Raw genomic sequence first — 8182 nt, 5'->3', positions numbered from 1 at the left:
AGGTGTGATTTTTGAGAGAAGAGGGCAAGAATATCTTTATGCTGATAGGAGTATTTTGGTGTCTTTTAGGCAGCTTTCCTGCACAAGGAGATTATTTACAGATTAGGGTTTTTAAAAATATATTTTTATTGATTTCAGAGAGGAAGAAAGAGGGAGAGAGATAGAAACATCAATGATGAGAGAGAATCATTGATTGGCTGCCTTCTGCACACTCCCCACTGGGGATCGAGCCTGCAACCCGGGCATGTGCCCTTGACTGGAATCAAATCTGGACCTCTATAGTCCACAGGCCGACACTCTATCCACTAAGCCAAACCAGCTAGGGCCACAAATTGGTTTTTAATTAACATTCAAATTTTTTAAATACAGTAAAGTTTAGATTTTCCTTATGCTTTTAAGCTCCATTTACAATTCTTTTTCTATTTATAAGACTAGCAACTAAAATAAAACCATCAAGGAAACTTTCATGAAAGTAAATTAAATACATTTAGGCGTTTTATTTATTTTTTATTTTTTAAAAAATGTATTTTTATTGATTTGGGAGAGAAAGGGAGAGGGAGAGATAGAAACATCAATGATCAAGCCCACAACCCAAGTATGAGCCTTGACCAGGAATTGAACCATGACCTCCTGGTTTATAGTTCAACGCTCAACCTCTGAGCCACACGGCCAGGGAGTAGCAAACACTTCTTAAGGAGAATACTCAATGCTTATTATAAAAACTGGGTCTTAATTTTTGGGTTAAGTTTCAAACAGACATGTTCTAGAAAGCTTTCTCTTTTTTTAAAATTGAGGTAAAACTGATATATAACATTATAGTATAAGCTTTAGGTGTACAACATTATAATTCAACATCTGTATACACTATAAAGTGATCTTCACCAAAAGTCTAGGTAACATCTATTACCATACAATTGATCCCCAACCCATTTTGCCCACCTCCCAACCTTTTCTCCTCTGGTAATCACCACACAAATCTGTTCTCTGTATCTGCTTGTTTTTGTTTTGTTTGTTTGTTTTTTAAATTCCACATATAAGTGAAATTATACAAATTTGTCTTTTTCCATTTGACTTTTTTTCACTTAGTTTAATACCCTCAAGGTCCATTCATGTTGTCACAAATGGCAAGATTTTGTTACTTTTTATGGTTAAATAGTATTTCATTGTGTGCATGCATTTCTGTGTCTGTCTGTCTATCATCTATCTATCTATCTATCTATCTATCTATCTATCTATCTATCTATTTATCATCTACTAGAGGCCTGGTGCATGAAATTTGTGCATGGGTAGGGTCCCTAGGCCTGGCCTGCGATCAGGACCGATCTGTGGGGCAACCAGTGGGGCAATCTGGGGGCCCCCGCTGGCACCCGCCTTGGCCAGCCTGGTACTGTCCACTGGCTGGCCCTACCCCCTGCTGCTGCCCTCTCGCTGGCCAGCCTCCCCCCCCCCACTGGCGCCAGTCACCTCCCTCTGCAGGGTGACCGGTGGGGCTATCATGGTGGCACCTGCCACCTGGTGGTCAGTGCACATCATAGTGACTGGTCATTCCACTGGTCGCTCCACCATTCAGTCGATTTGCATATTAGGCTTTTATTATATAGGATATATATATATACACACACACACCAGAGGGCTGGTGTACAAATTTGTGCATGGGGGGGTCCGGATGGCCCGCCCCAATTGGGGCCAATCGGGCCAGGTCGGCCAGGGGGAGAGGTTGCGGGCAGTTGGCCAGCTGGCCCCGTCCCTGGTCAAACTCCCAATTGAACTCGCAGTCTAAGGGACAATTTGCATATTAGCCTTTTATTATATAGTATATGTATGTATATGTATGTACTAGAGGCCCAGTGCATGAAATTTGTGCACTCGGGGGTGCGAGGGTCCCTCAGCCCATCCTGCACCCTCTTGCAGTCCGGGAGTCCTCAGGGGATGACTCACCAGGAGTGGGCCTAAGCTGTCAGTCGGACATCCTTAGCGCTGCCATGGAGGTGGGAGAGGTTCCCAGCTGAGCGGCTTGCGCCCTGTAGGAGCACACTGACCACCAGGGGGCAGCTCCTGTGTTGAACATCTGCCCCCTGGTGGTCAGTGCGCATCATTGTGACTGGAGGTTCCGCTGTTTGGTCTATTTGCATATTAGCTTTTTATCATATAGGATATGTATGTATGTAATCTTCTTTATCCATTCACCCATTGGTGGACATTTAGGTTTTTCCCCCATATCTTAGCTACTATAAATAATGCTGCAGTGAACTTAGCAGTACATGTATCTCTTTGAATTAGTGTTTTTATATTTCTTGGATAAATACCCAGCAGTGGAATAGCTGGGTCATATGGTAGCTCTAGTCTTACTTTTTTGAGGAATATCCATACTGTTTCCCAGAGTGGCTGTACTATAGGAAATGGGCCTCTGTGATCCATCTCCACCATGGTTGGCTTTTGATGGAAATTGTTGCTGAATTTTCCCAGGGCGAACAGAATGTAGGGAGGAGGGAGGAGGATTTAAGAGCAAGGAACTGTGGACATGAGCCAGCATCATGGTAGAAATCCCCAGGTGCCTGCCTCAGCTAGACAGGGGTAGGTGGAGGCAACTAGAAAAGGTCTCAGCCCAACTTTTTAAAGAGTCCCAATGGGAGACAGCAAGACCTAGGTGACCTATGAGGAAACAGGTGACCTCATAGTATTCAGCCAATGAGGAACTGGAGGAGGGACTGAATAAATTGGCTGTATTCACTGCCCCACGTGTTCTTGTACAACCGGGTGGACACCCACTCTCGAGAATGTATTAAAAGTCTCGTTTTCACCATACTTTTGTTTCTGAGTCCATTATTTGAATTCAGATAGGTGGGCATTTCTCACATGTACCAAAGTACATTCCCACCAACAGCGAGCAAGGGTTCACTTTTCTCCACATCTTTTCCAACACCTGTTATTTCTTGTCTTTTTTATACTAGCCATTTTATATCTCATTGTATTTGGATTTCCCTAATAATAAAGTGATATTGAACTTTTTTCGTGTGCCTGTTGGTCATCTGTATGTCTCAACAACGAAAAACCAAATAATCTGATTAAAGAATGGCAAAGGATATGAATAGACATTTTTTCAAAAAAGATACACAGAAAATCCTTTTTCAGTGTCACCTGTCATGTGTGAAATACTTTTTAGAAACGTACAATAGATCTTCCTTCATCACCAAACCCATTGTTTTGTTTTGTTTTTTGCTAGCCCTCTGTATTCTAGTTACACTGACCTTATTATTTTTCAAAGTATTTTTATTAATTTTTAGGGAGAGAAAAAAGGAGAGGGGGAGAGAGAGAGAGAGAGAGAAGAGAGAGAGAGAGAGAGAGAGAGAGAGATCATCTATTGGATTGGTTGCCTCCTGTACTCCTGTATGCCCCCTACTGGGGATGAAGCCCACAACCCAGGCATATGTCTTGACCAGGGATGGAACTGGTGACTTTTGGGGGCCAGGAATGACATCCAACCAACCGAGCCACAGCACATTGACCTTATTTTTGACTCTTGAAGGAATCATACTACTTCTTATCTTAGGGCCCTCACACAGACTGTTCCCTCTTGCCCTCTTCCTCTTCCCAACTTCTATCCTTCCTTCAGATTTCTGCTTAAGTTCATATGCTCAGAGGAACGTTTTCTAACCCCAATAGACTAGTCAGATGCCTGTGGACTAGTTATGTACTCCATGGCATTGTTTTCCTCTGAGACACTTAGTGCAATGATAATAAGATAATTAATTATATAATTATATACTTAATATCTGTCATCTCCACTTGATGTACAATCTATGAAGAGAGAAACTGTGCTGGTGTCTTGTATATCTAATATGTGCTCAATAAATGTTTGTTAAATGAGTGAATATAGAATAAATTCAAATTTTAGGAGTTGCAGAAAAGCACCTAATAATGAAATAACTTTAAAATGAAAACTATGGGGGCAGGGGGGAAGAAATCTATATTGTAAGTATCTTTAATAATCTAAAGAAGCCCTGTCCTAGTCAGTTTGGCTCAGCAAATAGAGCATTGGCCCTTGCACCGAAGGGTCCCAGTTTCGATTCCAGTCAAAGGCATGTGGCTCGGTTGCAGGCTCAATCCCCAGCCCTGGTTGGGGTACATGTGGGAGGCAACCAATTGATGTGTCTCTCTCACATCGATGTTTCTCTCCCTCCCTTCCACTCTCTCTAAAAATCAATGAAAAAATATCCTTGGGTGAGGATTAACAAAAATAATAATAAAGAAGTCCTGATAATGTGTAAGAGACTGATGGTTTGAAACTGATAATATTTAGGCTATTCATAGGAAAAATGTTCATGATACATTAAGTGGGGGAAAAGATATATACATATATATATACATATATATATTTCTATAAAAAAGTCTATATGTATATGTATATGTGTATTTATTTATATACATTAATAGAAATAAAGATAATGTGTTTGCGTAAAAAAGCAGGAGATTGAAGGAGAACCAAGCTGTCTGGTTCACATCTCACCTCTGCCAGTTACTGAACATAGGATTTTAGAATAGTATACATAATGTGTCCAATAAATGTTAATTAGTATCATAATCTACATATATAAAAACTTAAGCAACTGTCTGACTGTCCGACCGGTAGCTATGATGTGCACTAACCACCAGGGGGCAGACACTCAGCACAGGAGCTACCAAGCTGCAGTGACTTGGCAGCTGCAGTTCTCGAGTGACACACCCGGAACCAGAGAGAAGGGAGCCCGATTCCGGGGTGCGTCACCTGAGAACAGCCCTCTTGCAATCCAGGACCCCTTGGGGGATGTTGGAGAGTCGGTTTTGGCCTGATCCCTGCAGGCCAGGCCAACGGACCCCACCAGTACACGAATTGTGCACCCAGCCTCTAGTCCTATATAATAAAAGGGTAATATGCAAATTGTCCCCTCTACCAGAGTTCAACCAGGGGGTGAAGCCAGCCAGCCAACCTCCTGTGCCCCCGGTCCCCCTCCGGCTGGCTGGACCCCACCCGTGCACGAATTCGTGCACTAGGCCTCTAGTATAGATATAAGAAGTGATAAAAATGAAAAGTTACACACCAAAATGTTAGTAGATATCATCTCTGGGGTTTTGTTTTTAAAATCTGTATTAATTTGGATTTTTTTTAAACTTGGATTTTTTTTAATCTACATTTTCTATTTGGAAATGAGCATGGCACAGTCTAACACAGTAGTTAAGCTCATGGGTGCTGGTATCAGAAGTTCCTGGATTCAAATAATATTTATACACAATTCCCCTTCTGTTATTTCATTTATCTAATGACAGTCACAGTAATTATACCCATCTCCTAGGGCCAACAGTAGGAATAGAAAAAAACAATACATGTAAAGTGTTTAAAAGTCTGGCACATAGTAAATGCTCAAAATTATAGCCAATTTTATGTAATAAAAAAAACATTTTTAGAAAGATTATCCCTAATGGTTTGGCAGTTAGATTGCTCTGAAGTCTTTGATCTCTGATTTATATAAAGAGTGACTTTATTCTGTGAAGTTAGAAAAGAAAAAAGCTGACCCCCTTTCAACTGAAGCCATTTGAAACCAACTCCAAACCTCTAAGATTTTATCTGCGTTGTCATTTCATTAGCATGAATTGCAACAGCTTTTATGTAGGCTAATGTAAGTTATTTATTGGTATTTCAAGTTTGTATTTTTGGAAATAGTAGTTTTTAACTTGTTGGCACTGGATGCTAAAGTTAAGAAATACTTCATGACATGACATGCCTTTCTTAACTACTCTCACACCTTTTTCTTTAGTTCTACACTCTTTACCTACATGCACTCAACATTCCCATGGCTTTAAATCTATATCTAGCCTAATCTCTATTCTCTAGACACATTTTTTCCCATCAGCTACCTCACTTTATATCTTTAATCCCTACTTGGATATTTCAGAGGTATCTCAAACTCAACAACTTCCAAGTGGAGACATTAATTTCTATCTTCATCAGACCCCCAAATCTGCTCCCCTTTCACTCTTCCCTATCTCATGAACCATACCACCTTCAAGCTAGTCATCAAAGCATCACCTGAAGTGCCTTTCCTCTCTCTCAGCTTCCACATCCAATCAATCCACCAGCAAGTTTGGTTATCATTTCCATTTTCAAAATATATCTGGACTCTCTTCCCTTCTCTTCATCTCCACTGTTGCTACCCTACATCATGTTATCACCTTCATCTCTTAACTTGACTGCAGTATAGCAATAGTCTCATTAGACTTGCTTGCAGTCTTGCCACTCCTTACAATGCAGCCAGAGTAATCTTTTCAAAACATAAATCATATGTCCCTTCTTTAGTGTTAAACCGATCCAGTGACTCCCTACTACATTTAGAATAATCTACACATATGGCCTATGTCCCAATTCCATGATGTCACCACCAAGGCCTACAAAGCCCAACATGACATGGTTCTTACTGCATCTCCTGCCACTCTCCTCCACACTGTATTCCAGGAGATGGTAAGTTATTTTCACCCCCTTAAGACTTTTAAGTTGTTCCCTCAGCCTAAAGCTAGTTCTACTCTCTTTTCCATGCACGTGATTGGTTTCTTTTCTGGTCTCAGTTTCGTAAACCTTTCTGATGAGTCTCCCTGTTGGTCAGTGGTCCCTATTCTGTCACAGCCATCAAGACATGTCCTCTGAAGTCATCTTTAATCCATCCCCCTTCCGCTTTGCACAATGAATGTTTGACAAATCCAGTTGATTGTTCATTCAACTCTGTTTTTCCTCTCTATCTCTTCCTACAGCATAGTCCAGAAAGGCATTATGGAGTGATTTTGAAAGATGGACAAGATTAAAAAGACAGAGATGAGTCCTCATTGGGCTTCCACAGAAGCAATGATTAGCAGCAGCAGGAGCCTGTATTCTGTGGGAAATGAGAGAAACCACAGCAGCCCACATTTATTTTTTTTTATTGTGAATTTACATTCACTTATTTTTAATATTCATCACTCAGGACAATGGTTGTTAACGTTTTGAGGGGTTTATTGACCCCCTTGAATACATCATAAAAGCTATGAATCCTTTTCAGAAAAAATGTACATAAATACAAAATTTGCAATTCATGAGGGAAAGGAATTTCCAGGTTACACTGCTGCTGTAGCAGTCAATCATCTGCTATTTTCGATGCCTGCTGTGTTATTTGTTTCATTCATTCAACAAATACTGGAGGCCTTCAGTGAGGCCAAGCACAGTTCTAGATGTTGGGTTTGCATACAATATAGAACAAGATAGATACCTGTCCCTGCCTTTGTGGAGCTTGCATTCCAGCATGAAACAGACATTAAAGGAGGAGACAAATAATATGATGTTATATAATGGTAGATGTTATGAAGAAAACTAAAGGAAGGCAACAGTATATGGGTGAGTGAGGCTATTTTAATGGTGTGGTCTTCTCTGAGATGATATTTGAGCAATATGGATAAAGCAAGGCAGTGGTCATAAGAGCTGAAAGAAGAGCACTGATGGCAATGAGAACAGAACGTGTAAGATAAAAGGCAAAATCCAGGATTCTGCACATTTTCTTCCTCCCATAATGAATAGCTAGCACAGTTCTCGGAACACAGTGCTGGGTTCTCGGACTGGAGGCCCTCCTCACTTCCCTATTTTAGACCCTTAGGGGTGGGGTTGGGTGTGAAGTGATTCATAGGTCGATGCTCAACCTCTGAACACACCGGCGGGACTCTAATTATTATTATTATTATTATTATTTTTAATTTCTTTATGGGTTAAGGTATTACAAATGTGTCCTCATCCCCCCATTAGGGACTCTAATTATTAATATAAACTTAAATAGAATACCGCTTGCTACTTTCTAAGGATGTGTGCGTGGGGCAGCGATCTTGTGTTTTTTTGTTTGTTTTTTTTTTTGAGTGATGTGAGTCAAGTTGCTAGCAACTAAATGGAGCACCTTAGGTGACCCCTAGTACTCCCCGCCCCGCCCCGCCCCGCAGGGAGCTCTTTCCCGCGAGACTACATTTCCCAGAATGCCCGGCGGCCAGGAAGGCACGTGGAGTGGTTGTCCTAGGACCCGGCTGGAGGAAGATGGCGGGCTCGCGGTGAGCAGACGTCAAGGTAACCGGTGCCTTTTCCTCCTCCAGTCAAGGCGTCCCTGAAAGCTAAGTCGCGCAGGCCCGGAGGTCTGCCCGC

This window comes from Myotis brandtii, unplaced genomic scaffold (genome assembly GCF_000412655.1).
Source record: "Myotis brandtii unplaced genomic scaffold, ASM41265v1 scaffold504, whole genome shotgun sequence".
Taxonomy (NCBI): Eukaryota; Metazoa; Chordata; class Mammalia; order Chiroptera; family Vespertilionidae; genus Myotis; species Myotis brandtii.
This window is presented reverse-complemented; position numbering follows the sequence as displayed.